The sequence below is a fragment of the Lycorma delicatula genome, chromosome 4 (genome assembly GCF_047948215.1).
Source record: "Lycorma delicatula isolate Av1 chromosome 4, ASM4794821v1, whole genome shotgun sequence".
NCBI classification, from domain to species: domain Eukaryota; kingdom Metazoa; phylum Arthropoda; class Insecta; order Hemiptera; family Fulgoridae; genus Lycorma; species Lycorma delicatula.
In genome coordinates this window covers 17,020,429-17,036,931 of record NC_134458.1, presented here as the reverse complement: position 1 = coordinate 17,036,931, position 16,503 = coordinate 17,020,429, and the positions used below count along the sequence as shown (strand labels likewise).

At 35.4% G+C, this 16,503-nt stretch overlaps 1 protein-coding gene across 2 annotated transcripts in view; it reads left to right on the top strand.

Annotated features, from left to right (window-relative positions):
• The window catches only part of LOC142322817 (uncharacterized), a 122,815-nt gene that overhangs the window by 16,175 nt on the left and 90,137 nt on the right, over window positions 1-16,503 (top strand). The gene's annotated exons all lie outside the window — the stretch shown is intronic.

Below are 16,503 nucleotides of genomic sequence, written 5' to 3'. Positions count from 1 at the left end.
TCTTGGAATTGGAGAGAAAAAATAAGGGTGCGGGGCTAACTTGAACATAGACTTTAGCCAGGATAATTTATATAAAGTAAACGTTTTCTTAGAAGTACCTAAATTTAATCGCATAAATATAGTTACATTAAGCTTTCGTTTATTAATACCGGCTGCCGCTTATACAGAATACATCCTTAATTATTAACAACTTGTTCATATTATAAATAGTAAACTAGAACGTTCGTAATTTATCATATCATTCTATAGGGAATTTGGTGAAGTAAAAATTAAAGATGAAAATGTGTTTTGCATTCAATTTAATGCCGTATCTTTATAATGTATATGACTGTATTTTATTTAACTTAAAAATATTTTTGAATAACAGTCGATTGCAGCATTTTATCGGAGTTTCACCGTAAAGTTCATTAAAAAAATTGATTTAACTCTTTTTTAAGTACCTCGTAATTCTTAAGTTTAAATCTTTAGCTTCCGTATTTATTTTTAAAAAAAGTTTGTAGAAACCTATTATATTACCGTCGGTTATCGACAATGATCTGGTTAAAGTGTGTACATAAAAAGGTGTTTACACGTTTGTTTTACTAGTAAAAATTTATCGTGAAATTAATCAGTCTTGTAATATTAAAATTAATCGACCGTTAATGTATATGATCGATCTATCGATGAAGAAACGTATGACGAATATAGGTTACTTACTTTGTTTTCTGCTTTACTACCGATTAGTTATAGTTTCTCGACCGGTTATTGTGAAACATGTTCGTAGTAGAATTTACCGCCGCTGGTAACAGTATAAAAAAAATAAATAAGCGTTATATAAACATGTAAGCATATATATATAAAATATGAACTGCAATCTTAAATCGTAATATGCTTCTGTTTATGTTTTTAATCTTTGTATTAAATTTGAGTCTTACTATTATTTCAAGCTTTGTTTTCTACCCTTAAGGGTCAGGGAAGTATATCTTAATTAATTTTAAGTTTAGACTTACTGAACTGTTATAATGTTTAAAAAAGCACGAACAATTGTACTTTCCTCATTGTAATTGAGCAATATGTTAAAACCTAATAACAGTTTTCAGCTACAGCTGCCGCAATGAATCTTGAAGCTTGAACTACCGATGGGTAGTACGGTTGTCTGTTATCCAAACTGAAAAAATTCAGTTTCGTTTTCATGAGCAGAAGCAAATTGCTTTCTTGTAAATATAACTTATTATTTTATGTTACCGGATTGTATTATGGATTGTATATGTGGACGGTTATGTACATTTTATCTGTTTAGTTTATCTTGTAAAGTTTAATACGGTGATTTATTTTAATTACGGCATTAAAATGAGTACAAAAAGAACAGCGTCTACGATCTTTTACAGTAAATGAAAAACTGCAAGTTATAGAAGAGGCTGAAAAAATTGGAAATAGGGCGGCAGGAAGAAATTTGACGTAGATGAAAGCTGCATTCGAGACTGGCGCAAGAAGAAACAACTACTGGTGAAAGGCACTGGTAATAAAAGGGCTTTCCGTGGCTTAAAACCAAAATACACAGACATAGAAAAAAAATTGTATGACTTTGTTATAGAAAAAAGGAAATGCGGTTATGCTGTCACGACAGAAATGAGTCAGTCATATGCTCGTGAAATCGCTAAATCATTGAATAAAGTTGATTTTAAAGCAAGCCGTGAATGGATAACACGATTTTTAGCACGAAATGATTTGTCAATAAGACGAAAGATGATCATTTCTCATCGACTTCCAAACGCTTATGAACAAAAAATATTACATTTTCACAAATACATAATAAATCTTAGAAAAGATAATGGCTATTTGCCCTCTCAAATAGGAAACGCTGATCAAACCGCCGTATATTTTGAAATGCCATTTGACAAAACCGTAAACAAAAAAAGGTGAAAAAAGTGTTACGATTCGCACTGGTGGTAATGAAAAACAAATGTGTAGTGTTATGCTTTGCATTACTTCTGATGGATCAAAATTACCTCCGTACATTGTTTTTAAAAGAAAAACTCTTCCTACCGTACAGCTAAATGGAGTTATTATCAGAGTACAGGAATCAGGTTGGATGTACGAAACCTTAATTTTAGATCGGATCAGGTGTGTATGGCAAAAGCCATCAGGAGATTTATTTAATAAAAAATATACCGGTGTGCTAGTAACGGATAGTTATCGGGGGCATACGAATGATAAAGCGAAAGACATTTTAAAAAAGGGTATGACAGACCAAGTAATAATTCCAGGCAGATTGACATCTGTTTTGCAACCACTAGATGTCTGCCTTAATAAACCGTTCAAATCTGCATTAAAGCAACTGTACAGTAAATGGATGGCTGATGAAAATTTCTTTCTCACGCCTACAGGAAGAATCAAACGCCCTGATTTTAACCAGATTTGTGTTTGGATAAAAGATGCTTGGGAAGGTATTTCCACGTAATTAGTAAGGAAAAGTTTTAAAAAATGCGGAATATCTAATGAACTTGATGATAGTGAAGACGATCACATTTGGCAGAGCGACGTGGAGACTACCGGTAACTTCTACAGACATTGACAGTGACAGTGATTAATTAAAAATAAAATCCCATATTAAAAAGTGTATTGAAATGATCCTTTTCAACATGATACTGTCTTTTCGTTTTACTGGCCTACTGATTCTGAACTAAACTAGTACTTACGGTAATTAATTATTAATGTAATATTAATATTGTAATTTAAATGAACGAATTAAACGCTTTACTTTCTGAATATTTTCGTATTTACGTATTTTTTTAATCATATCTGTTGTACTTAAAAATACCGGTGTATACTAGATTATTTTTTTTAGATTTTCGGTCCGGAAAATCGAGGTGCGGGGCTTATGAGAGCGGGGGTACTCGAATAAATACGGTAGTTAAAATTTTTAAAGGAACATTAACAGAAAAGAAACAAAACTTTATATAAGATTCTGACGATAGCTTTTTTTATTTTTAGTAAGTGATCTGTAGTAATAGATAGCCGATAAATGTAATATTTTGCAAATATTACGACTAACCATATTTCTAGTAACATTTAATCGTGTAATATGAAACCGATTACTTTATGATATTGCTGTTATATATATATTTTTTTTCCTACTCTCCCCGACCGGATATCCATTTAAGTATACTCAGTCGGGGAGAGTGTCCTTCTACTCAAAGGGGGCGTCCCCCACCCACCGGCTTTACATCCGGCACGGCAGGTTGGCCCCCCCGGTCTTGGATTTTTTGTTTTATTTTTTGCCTGCCTCTAATTCCCCGCGTTAGGGCCAAGGTCTGGCGATGCCGTCCCCCAGCCCCTCCGCAGGGAACCGGGTCTCGGTCTTTACGCCTATGCCTCTAACCGACGGTACCCACCCCACAAGCGCCTAGACGCCCGCAGGGAGACACACCGCCGGCCGGGACTCGGTCTTTTCTTTTATTCCCATCTCCCCTGGAGTTCTCCCCCTTCGCAGGAACCCGCATACCAGGGCATACGGGCCCTCCACGGAGAGACTGTCCACCCTTCCCTACTTAATCACAGTCTACCGCCCTCTTCTTCCTTAGTTCTCAGGATCTCTCCAGCAAACCTTCTGAACCAGTCATAGTTCTCTTGAGTTTGTACCATCCAATTAATTAGATTATCCGGTGTTAATCGATTTGTTATAATTACCCTCCTGTTTTCAGCCCATCTAGGACATACAAATATAGTGTGCTCCGCATTATCTGTTTCCTCACAATAAACACATTGTGGTGTGTCCCTTTTTCCAATTCTGGCTAGGTACTGCCCAAAAGATCCATGCCCCGATAATAACTGTGTCATATAGAAGTCGACGTTTCTGCGTCTACTTCCATACCACCTACCTATATCAGGGATTAGTCTTCTAGTCCAATCCCCGACTCTTGAGCGTGACCATTCCAACTGCCATTCTTGCTCCAATTGAGCCGCTATCTCGTCTTGTGGTAGTCCCTCATATCTAAGCATCCTGCTTTTAATCTGCAGGTCTATTGGTAGTACCTCTGTTATTACGCAAAGCGCGTCATAGGACACCGTTCTGTAACTAGCGGCCACCCTCAACAGTGCAAGTCTATGCGCGCTTCTCAATTTTCCTTTATTCCGTTTAATACTAATTGTATGTCCCCAAACCGGGGCCGCGTATAATATCATTGATGTTGTTGCAGCAGTTATTAATTTCCTAGTTTCTATTTTTGGTGTTCCATGGTTCTGGAAGAGTCCTCTCAGAGCTTTGACCATTGGAGTGACCCTACTACATATCATATCGATGTGTCTGCTAAATCTCAAATTTTTATCGAGTATGCTCTTTTCCTCAAGCTCTGATATTAGCTCTGTAATACTGAAAAGGATAATAGTTTTAAAAATTATATTTGACGGTAAAGGCTGCGTTTTATAATACGACAGACACCCACGATCTGGTTTTAGGTATTTACTTTTATGAAGTTAACGTTAATAATATTGTTTAAATTTTATTAGTACCGTTATAAAACAATGTGAATGTTTTTTCTTTGGTGATCTTATTATTTACGCGTTAAGTGTACTTTTACTCGAACATATAACAGAAACGATTTACTCGAACATCCAGCACCGGTAACAATTTTCGTTTTCGATAGGGCATATATCCGCATCGAAAACGAAAAATGTTACCGGTGCTGGAGCATGGGGCACGGTAGAAGAGAATGCAGGGGCCCTGACCGCACCAACTTATGTTTCAACTGTGGTAATACGGGGCATTACATCAAAGACTGTAGGCAAGCGATGAAGTGTCTCGATTGCAGAAGTACAGAACACAGAACCGGGAGTGTGATCTGCAATAAACATAATGATTAAAATATTATTAAGTAATAATAATAGAAGCCTACTATCAGGAGACCTGACGCTAGAAATAGCCACAAGATACAATGTCGAATTTCTGGTGTCTACGGAGCCTAATGTGTATTCGGCTGCCAGAGGTCAATGGATACCCGGCAGGAATGGGGCTGTGGCCATCAGAAGAATATTCGATAGAGTGGATTATAACTTGTACAGCAGAGAAGACGGAATAATAGCTATTGAATTAAGTGACACGATTATTGTGGGTACATACATCAGCCCCAATTGCACTATAGAGTTTTATCAAAACCAAATATTTAACCTACAGCAGATCATGACCAGATCGCGGAAAAGAGTGGTAGTGCTTGGAGATTTTAATTGTAAAACTACTGTAGCGGGTGCCAATTCTACAAATGCTAGAGGTAGAATTCTCGAGGACTTGTTGGAGGTTACGGGTGCGTGCTGTATAAATGATGGGGCTCCTACATACAGCGCAAGAGGTCACCAATCAACAATAGACCTGGTAATTGTGGATAGTAGGTTTAGAGCAGATACCGTCGAGTTTGCTGTCCTTACCGAAGAAACTGCTAGTGATCACAAGGCCGTATTGGTTAACATCAGAGATTGTCCAAGGCGGGTAAGGCAGGATAATATTATCTCTAGATTAACGTATTTCCAGATACACCGGGTGTCAAATAATGCGGCAAATAGGATTAGGAACTGTGAAAACATAGAACCGGAGAAATTTCAAGAAATAATCAAAGAGGAAATTGCTAACATACCGCAGTCCGGTAATAGATATCATCCGGTGTACTGGTGGACCAGAGAAATCGAAGACCAAAGGAAAATCATGCAGCGTCACAAAAGAACTGCTCAGAGGTTGCGAGCAAGGAATAGTAACGATGAAGAAAGTCGACGTGCTGCCCAAGACTATAGACAGGCCAGGAAAAAGCTTAACTTTCTCATTAAGCAATCTAAGAGGAATAAATGGCAAGAGCTCTGTAACGGACTTGACACTGACCCTTGGGGGAAAGCTTTTAAGATAATTACCAAAAGGCTAGGTAGACAGGTGCCAACGTTGAGTAAGGAGGAAGCGGAACGACAAGTTAGGATTCTTTTCCCTAGACCTGAAAATCTGAATAGGGAAACAATTGTTTGTGAAGGTGGCAGATTCACAGAACAAGAGGTAATGGAGGCCATTAAAAAGTTGAAAAACCGGAAAATTCCAGGGCCGGATGGCATACCTGCGGCCATCATCAAGACTATAGCAGGAATAATACCTTGGGAAATTGTGGATCTGGCTAGTTATGGTTTACAAAACTGTAATTTTCCTGGCCGCTGGAAAGCAGCCAGGACGGTTTTTACACCCAAGGCGGGGGTAAATAATGAATATAGGCCGATTACTCTTATTAATAATATGGGAAAGGTGGTTGAGAGGCTGATAGAAGGCAGGCTTAGGGAAGAGCTTGAGGAAAAGGGCATACTCGATAAAAATTTGAGATTTAGCAGACACATCGATATGATATGTAGTAGGGTCACTCCAATGGTCAAAGCTCTGAGAGGACTCTTCCAGAACCATGGAACACCAAAAATAGAAACTAGGAAATTAATAACTGCTGCAACAACATCAATGATATTATACGCGGCCCCGGTTTGGGGACATACAATTAGTATTAAACGGAATAAAGGAAAATTGAGAAGCGCGCATAGACTTGCACTGTTGAGGGTGGCCGCTAGTTACAGAACGGTGTCCTATGACGCGCTTTGCGTAATAACAGAGGTACTACCAATAGACCTGCAGATTAAAAGCAGGATGCTTAGATATGAGGGACTACCACAAGACGAGATAGCGGCTCAATTGGAGCAAGAATGGCAGTTGGAATGGTCACGCTCAAGAGTCGGGGATTGGACTAGAAGACTAATCCCTGATATAGGTAGGTGGTATGGAAGTAGACGCAGAAACGTCGACTTCTATATGACACAGTTATTATCGGGGCATGGATCTTTTGGGCAGTACCTAGCCAGAATTGGAAAAAGGGACACACCACAATGTGTTTATTGTGAGGAAACAGATAATGCGGAGCACACTATATTTGTATGTCCTAGATGGGCTGAAAACAGGAGGGTAATTATAACAAATCGATTAACACCGGATAATCTAATTAATTGGATGGTACAAACTCAAGAGAACTATGACTGGTTCAGAAGGTTTGCTGGAGAGATCCTGAGAACTAAGGAAGAAGAGGGCGGTAGACTGTGATTAAGTAGGGAAGGGTGGACAGTCTCTCCGTGGAGGGCCCGTATGCCCTGGTATGCGGGTTCCTGCGAAGGGGGAGAACTCCAGGGGAGATGGGAATAAAAGAAAAGACCGAGTCCCGGCCGGCGGTGTGTCTCCCTGCGGGCGTCTAGGCGCTTGTGGGGTGGGTACCGTCGGTTAGAGGCATAGGCGTAAAGACCGAGACCCGGTTCCCTGCGGAGGGGCTGGGGGACGGCATCGCCAGACCTTGGCCCTAACGCGGGGAATTAGAGGCAGGCAAAAAATAAAACAAAAAATCCAAGACCGGGGGGGCCAACCTGCCGTGCCGGATGTAAAGCCGGTGGGTGGGGGACGCCCCCTTTGAGTAGAAGGACACTCTCCCCGACTGAGTATACTTAAATGGATATCCGGTCGGGGAGAGTAGGAAAAAAAATATATATATAACAGCAATATCATAAAGTAATCGGTTTCATATTACACGATTAAATGTTACTAGAAATATGGTTAGTCGTAATATTTGCAAAATATTACATTTATCGGCTATCTATTACTACAGATCACTTACTAAAAATAAAAAAAGCTATCGTCAGAATCTTATATAAAGTTTTGTTTCTTTTCTGTTAATGTTCCTTTAAAAATTTTAACTACCGTATTTATTCGAGTACCCCCGCTCTCATAAGCCCCGCACCTCGATTTTCCGGACCGAAAATCTAAAAAAAATAATCTAGTATACACCGGTATTTTTAAGTACAACAGATATGATTAAAAAAATACGTAAATACGAAAATATTCAGAAAGTAAAGCGTTTAATTCGTTCATTTAAATTACAATATTAATATTACATTAATAATTAATTACCGTAAGTACTAGTTTAGTTCAGAATCAGTAGGCCAGTAAAACGAAAAGACAGTATCATGTTGAAAAGGATCATTTCAATACACTTTTTAATATGGGATTTTATTTTTAATTAATCACTGTCACTGTCAATGTCTGTAGAAGTTACCGGTAGTCTCCACGTCGCTCTGCCAAATGTGATCGTCTTCACTATCATCAAGTTCATTAGATATTCCGCATTTTTTAAAACTTTTCCTTACTAATTACGTGGAAATACCTTCCCAAGCATCTTTTATCCAAACACAAATCTGGTTAAAATCAGGGCGTTTGATTCTTCCTGTAGGCGTGAGAAAGAAATTTTCATCAGCCATCCATTTACTGTACAGTTGCTTTAATGCAGATTTGAACGGTTTATTAAGGCAGACATCTAGTGGTTGCAAAACAGATGTCAATCTGCCTGGAATTATTACTTGGTCTGTCATACCCTTTTTTAAAATGTCTTTCGCTTTATCATTCGTATGCCCCCGATAACTATCCGTTACTAGCACACCGGTATATTTTTTATTAAATAAATCTCCTGATGGCTTTTGCCATACACACCTGATCCGATCTAAAATTAAGGTTTCGTACATCCAACCTGATTCCTGTACTCTGATAATAACTCCATTTAGCTGTACGGTAGGAAGAGTTTTTCTTTTAAAAACAATGTACGGAGGTAATTTTGATCCATCAGAAGTAATGCAAAGCATAACACTACACATTTGTTTTTCATTACCACCAGTGCGAATCGTAACACTTTTTTCACCTTTTTTTGTTTACGGTTTTGTCAAATGGCATTTCAAAATATACGGCGGTTTGATCAGCGTTTCCTATTTGAGAGGGCAAATAGCCATTATCTTTTCTAAGATTTATTATGTATTTGTGAAAATGTAATATTTTTTGTTCATAAGCGTTTGGAAGTCGATGAGAAATGATCATCTTTCGTCTTATTGACAAATCATTTCGTGCTAAAAATCGTGTTATCCATTCACGGCTTGCTTTAAAATCAACTTTATTCAATGATTTAGCGATTTCACGAGCATATGACTGACTCATTTCTGTCGTGACAGCATAACCGCATTTCCTTTTTTCTATAACAAAGTCATACAATTTTTTTTCTATGTCTGTGTATTTTGGTTTTAAGCCACGGAAAGCCCTTTTATTACCAGTGCCTTTCACCAGTAGTTGTTTCTTCTTGCGCCAGTCTCGAATGCAGCTTTCATCTACGTCAAATTTCTTCCTGCCGCCCTATTTCCAATTTTTTCAGCCTCTTCTATAACTTGCAGTTTTTCATTTACTGTAAAAGATCGTAGACGCTGTTCTTTTTGTACTCATTTTAATGCCGTAATTAAAATAAATCACCGTATTAAACTTTACAAGATAAACTAAACAGATAAAATGTACATAACCGTCCACATATACAATCCATAATACAATCCGGTAACATAAAATAATAAGTTATATTTACAAGAAAGCAATTTGCTTCTGCTCATGAAAACGAAACTGAATTTTTTCAGTTTGGATAACAGACAACCGTACTACCCATCGGTAGTTCAAGCTTCAAGATTCATTGCGGCAGCTGTAGCTGAAAACTGTTATTAGGTTTTAACATATTGCTCAATTACAATGAGGAAAGTACAATTGTTCGTGCTTTTTTAAACATTATAACAGTTCAGTAAGTCTAAACTTAAAATTAATTAAGATATACTTCCCTGACCCTTAAGGGTAGAAAACAAAGCTTGAAATAATAGTAAGACTCAAATTTAATACAAAGATTAAAAACATAAACAGAAGCATATTACGATTTAAGATTGCAGTTCATATTTTATATATATATGCTTACATGTTTATATAACGCTTATTTATTTTTTTTATACTGTTACCAGCGGCGGTAAATTCTACTACGAACATGTTTCACAATAACCGGTCGAGAAACTATAACTAATCGGTAGTAAAGCAGAAAACAAAGTAAGTAACCTATATTCGTCATACGTTTCTTCATCGATAGATCGATCATATACATTAACGGTCGATTAATTTTAATATTACAAGACTGATTAATTTCACGATAAATTTTTACTAGTAAAACAAACGTGTAAACACCTTTTTATGTACACACTTTAACCAGATCATTGTCGATAACCGACGGTAATATAATAGGTTTCTACAAACTTTTTTTAAAAATAAATACGGAAGCTAAAGATTTAAACTTAAGAATTACGAGGTACTTAAAAAAGAGTTAAATCAATTTTTTTAATGAACTTTACGGTGAAACTCCGATAAAATGCTGCAATCGACTGTTATTCAAAAATATTTTTAAGTTAAATAAAATACAGTCATATACATTATAAAGATACGGCATTAAATTGAATGCAAAACACATTTTCATCTTTAATTTTTACTTCACCAAATTCCCTATAGAATGATATGATAAATTACGAACGTTCTAGTTTACTATTTTTCTTTGTAATTACAAAGATTAATACGAGAACTTTAGGTTATCGTATTTTTGTATTTAAATGATCGATTCATAATCCTGAGAAAAAACATTTCAAATTCTGCCTTGCAGGTAACATTTACTGGAATGAAAAACGTTTTTTCTTATTCTCTCCTTAAAATTATTATTTTTTTTTCATTTTAACTTCATTTTATAACCAAAATACTTTTCTAACAGATACCGGTTACGAGATCACGCTCGCGTAAGGGTTAAATTCTGCTTTCTAAAATTGCACCGTTTTGCTTTCACACGTAAAGATAATCATTGAGAGATAACTTATTCATAAAAAAATTACTTTGAATCTTATTAAGAGCTATGTAGGAGAAAAAATTTAACTATCAAATTAAATACGATGAGATAATCCTTTTAACAGTTTTTCAGGTAGTAACAACATTATAATAAAATAAGCTTTACTTCCAAAATAGAACTATTAAAAATAATTTTTTAGTTACAAAATAACAAACTAGATTTGGTATATGATTATCAGCGACGATATCTAAATTAAATTGCAGAATTCTAAGTCGATAAATGAACACTTTAAGTGCTCCAAATGTGATGCCTATGCCAGATCATCAGAGTCTCACTTCGCGATCGCATCCGAAGAGAGGATATCTGCCATCGCTGCCAACAATAGCCAATAATCGAGAAACAGATCCAAAAACGAATCGTTTGGCCATGTCTGCAGAACGAGTGGAAACCGACTACCATACAACTCCTCTTGCATAAACGACTTACCCATTGGAGAGTTCAACGAACAGCTTCAAAGAAACCATGGATCAAGCGATCGATGACGGTATAAGAAACCGCAGGCTAAACCTTAATGAAGCCAGGACAACGGCCATGGATCGCCATGCATGGAAGCGTCTTGTTAGTGAAATCAGACAACCACCGCCACCCACAGCAGCTTACGGGCTTAGGAGTCGATCCATACCAAACTCCAGCTAGGGTTCAAAAGAAGAAGAAGAAGTTGATAAATAGGTTGTACGATGCGATTAGTTAATAAGGCGTCTAAAAAATTGTCCTCTACATATTCTAAAGAATTTTACTTCTATTCTTTATACGCTGATAACTAAAATACTTAAAAGGTTTATTATTTTACCGATAGAAAATGTTTTATTTTACTAAGTTTTTGGAACCGAAAATAATTTACATTATTACAAACCCAGTCTTAAAACCGATCCGTCTATAATGAATAAAATCGTGTTAATAAATACAACTAGGTCAAAAATCGGAATGAAATTATATCGGTCAAAAACAAATATAATTTTGAAAATACGCACGATTTCGTTAAACCACGAGATCATCTCATTCAATTCGGTTATATCAGTTATTCATGGTTGCACACGTTTGTCTATTTTTGTATTTTATTTACTTTTTTAATTTCTGCCTACTTATCGATAAATCAAAAGAAAAATTAAAACCCGACCGCAATACATTTGAAATGAAAGTTCTGCGTCCGCAAAATTGAGAAAATATATAAAAAAAAAAAATAATATTTCCTTTAAATTTAAATGTGCCTCCTACTTCAAAATATAATATGTTTATGATCTCTCTTGCAAGTGATGATACGTCGGGTTCAATTTAACATCGACTATAACGGTAAAACGACCAGCATAACACTGCATGAAAAAGGAAGGTAATAAATAATACGGTTGTAAAATATGATAACAGTAACAAATATAAACACGCCAAATAAAATAGAGGCGTAAGGGAATGCAGAACGTCAGTTTAATTTTGAATGCGAAGCGTGCGTCTGGTGTCTTTAAGTTTTTAAAAGCCTAATTTTATTAAAATTAATAATAATAATAATCGCGGTTTCGATCTTTTAGTGTACGGTTAAACGGTGTAACTGTTCTTTTTTCATTACATTCTTATGTAAAATTGATAAACTTGTGAAAAAACGTAGTGAGCCATCTACATCCGGTGAATCGATTGTTAAAAAGACAAGATTGTATGATGATAGTTATTTAAATTATAGTTTTACCTCATCGGACGGAAAGCCACAGTGCGTTATTCGTTTTCAAGTCCTCTCCGATGAAAGCATGAAGCCGTGAAAATTAATTCGACACTTACAAACTAAACATCAGGATCATAAAAGTAAACCATTTGGATTTTTCGAAAGAGAATTACATATTTTGAGAAATCAACAAGCTTCTGTTTATAAATCAAGTCGTACTGATAAAAATACGCTTGAAGCATCTTACCTTGCACCATTAAGAGTAGCTAAGATGTCCAAACCCCTTACGATCACAGAAAACCTCATACTGCATGCTGCAATCGATACGGTCAGTGTTTTAATAGGCTTGGAAGAAGAAAAAAGATTTTGAAAAATTCCGCTTTCCAACGACACAGTATGAAGGCGAATACGTGACATGGCTGCCGATATTCGCTATAAAATAATTCAGCAAGTGAGTTCAAGTGAATTTTTTAGTATTCGATTTGATGAATCGAAAAATGTGGTGGTCGTTTCTCAGTTCTTTTGTTTTATGAGATATGAATGCGATAGAGACATATCGATCGAAGAAAAAATGTTGTTTTACAAATCGATACATGGTAGTGTAATAGGCCAGTGTCTTTTTAATGTTTTTTATGAAGATACTAAAACTATAACGTAGATTGGATAAAATGTATTACAGTATGCAATGATGGCGCAGAGGCGATAACAAGAAAGAACAATGGATTTCTGAAAGAAATTAAAAGATCGTCTTATACCAAGAGCGGAGTGGACGTACTGCTTCCTTCATAGACATGGTCTTATCACAAAAAAAATATGCCCGAAATCTCTAAAATGTTTTTCTCTAAAAAGAAAACGTTTCTTCTTTTCCAGAAGTTATATGGTTATCGCGGGGGAAAGTGTTAACCCGATTTTTGGAAATGCGAGATTAATTAATAATTCTCTTCCAGCATAAACAAAAGCCGTTCTCAATGGTTTTAAGTATAATGAGTACACGTTGTTGCTCGCTTACTTAGCTGACGTATTTCGCATTTAAACGATCTTATTAATGACAGACAAAGGTCATGCTTTCATTAAAAAGCTTTATATCTGGATTATTCGCCTTCAAAGCAAAGATTTTTATATATTTCCAGTCACTTCCGATTTTATTGAAAAAATCTGAATGAAGAGGACACTATTGTTCACCATAGTCTGGATTGCATGAAAATGTATTTGTGTGAGCTAAAATTTCAGTTGGCGGAGTATTTCCGAAAGATAAAAATTATTTCTCGAAGAGAATGTGGTGGAATCCATTTAGTGAAAACTTTATTACAGCCGCTAAGTTGGCTGAGATTCATGACAGTCTGATGGAAATTTATGCTTGTAAAACGTTACAACTACAATTCACATCTGAAAATTTTGGTTAACTCGTCGAAGTGAATGTGGAAATTTAGTCACAGAAGCATTGAAAATATTAATCCCTTTCGCCATGTCATACCTCTTCTGTGAAAAGGGGTTTACGTCTATGGTTGCGCTAAAAACTAAATATAGGAATCGTCTTTTATCACTTTGATGAATACGATTTGGTTTTGAGTGTGTTTCCAACATAGATCCAGGTATGGAGAAACTTCTAAATGAAAAACAAATGCAACCATTTCATTAATTTATTGTATTTACATATGTACTTATAAATATGAGTAAAATGCTTATAATAAATGACTTTTTTCTCATAGATTATTTGATTATTGCTTACGTGTAAAGTTGTAAGCTAATTTCTCCGTGACCCCCAGGCTCAGAAACGCTGCGACAGGTATGTCAGCTTCACCCATCGGGTTGGTCTAGTGGTTAACGCGTCTTCCCAATTCAGCTGATTTGGAAGTCGAGAGTTACAGCGTTCAAGTCCTAGTAAAGCCAGCTATTTTTACACGGATTTGAATACTAGATCGTGGATACCGATGTTCTTTGGTGGTTGGGTTTCAATTAACACACATCTCAGGAATGGTCGAACTAAGACTGTATAAGACTACACTTCATTTACACTCATACATATTATCCTCAATTATCCTCTAAAGTATGATCTGAGCGGTAAGTACCGGAGGCTAAACAGGAAAAAGAAAACAAAGGTATCTCAGCTTCCATTCGGTCTTCATGTCATTTATTCGACAGCAAGCAGTGTTTCCTTATCCGTTTCATTAAGCAATACCGATATCAAGAACATGAGTTACAATCTTCACATCTTAGCAACGATGAGATCGGCATCCATCCAGAATCCAGTAGCTAAGAAAAGTTTAAATATTATGAAAAGGAATGGATAATGAAAAGGAAAAACAATTCTACCAAAACGGAAATCTATCTGGGTTGTTGATACCATCTTGTTTAAAATTATTTGTAGGACGAAGTGGCTTTTCAGATCAATGATCTTTCTTTAGATGTGGGTGTGAGCGGGAAAATAAAACAGTTTTAAAAAAAAAAATCACACAATACTCGGTTCTACTTTAATGACTTTTTTTGGGGTAGTTTTTAAAATACGTACAATTTTAGTTCAAATTTAAATAAAAAAGAATGTGAATTTCAATTTCAAATTTTTGTAGGGGCTTTAGTTCTTGTTTCAACCGATAGGTAGTCATGAATCGAGTTAATTCGTAACGTATACGTATAACTTATATAAACTAACAAAACTTAATTTAATTTGTTTATGAATAAAAATAAAGTTTTCTTTCCTTTGTTTTATAACTTTTAAAGCGAGAAGTATATTTTAATATAAATTAACTTAATACGATAATAATAAGTGAATAATAGTCTCATAATTTAAGTAAAAGATTAATAAAAAAACAAAAGAAAATTCACTTGATGAAAAATCCACCACATTTCTATCGATTTTGTCGATGTCACAGAATTTGCAAGCCCGTTACTATCGCTTGCAATAAAAATATTATTAATAATAATATATGATACGGGACTTTAGATGCAAGAATGTACGGCTATTTAGTAGTTGTGGTAGTAATAGTAAGCAGAGATTCTTAACAACGTCTGGCATTAACACGTCTGTGATTCCTTTACTTTGCCGATTGAGGAGCACTTTATTTATAAGTTGAGGCAGTAAGATACAGATTATTGACGTTCGGTTAATGACGTCGTTTAAACAACAAAAATAGGTTACGGTTAAAAAAAATACTGTGATGTTTTGACGCCATCGTGAGCAATGCTTTCTTATTTTTAATACAATATTAGTTTTTTTTTTTTTACTACGAATTATTTTTATTTTCTTAAAGTTAAGTTTCAAAAGAGTAAAATTTATTTCTTCATTTATTAATGACTTAACGTAGCCAGACTTTCTTAATTAACGTACATCATGTGTATCCTCTTAATACCGGTGTACAATATTAGTTTTAAGGCAGGAATTTTATTAAAAAGCTACCGTAAAGTTACAGTTGCGAATGCAAGTAATATTTTTAAATGTAATATTTTAATATTTGGAGGTCATTCAACTCTCCTAGCGCTGCTTTCGTTGAGTAACGTTAGAGATTGCCGATCTAATAATTCGGAATACGAACACGTGTAAAATTAAAATATTTTTATAATTCTTAGCATCATCGATCGGCTAAAATACTGTCTTATCAGTCCGACTGATTGTTGATCGCTCGTAGAAGTGTAAATACTAGTATATCGAAAAACGTTCCTACAGTTTTCATTTAATAAAAACCAAAATGCAAATTTAATGTGTTTCCCATAATACGATGTTTTATATAATCGATCTATCTATAAAATCATCACAATTAAAATGGCAAACTTTATTTTTTTTTCTTAACCAGTTTCGCTTTTATAGATTTTTAACCGATGCTAATGAAATATTCTATCGATGAAAAAATACAGGTCGTACACAATTTTGACTACATTTATCTATAAGAGTAGCGTTTAGCGTGAAAAACACTAATAGTACGAGTAGAATTCATTCTGTATTCGTATCGATGTTGTTTAGCTTCGCGATCGGATAAAAGAGATTTGCTGTTATTTTATTAAAAAATGTTTAGGTATTATTTATACTCTTATTCCGAAAAAAATTTGTTCTTTTATCTCGATAAACGAAAAAAACATTCTTAAATAATACATCCAAGATCA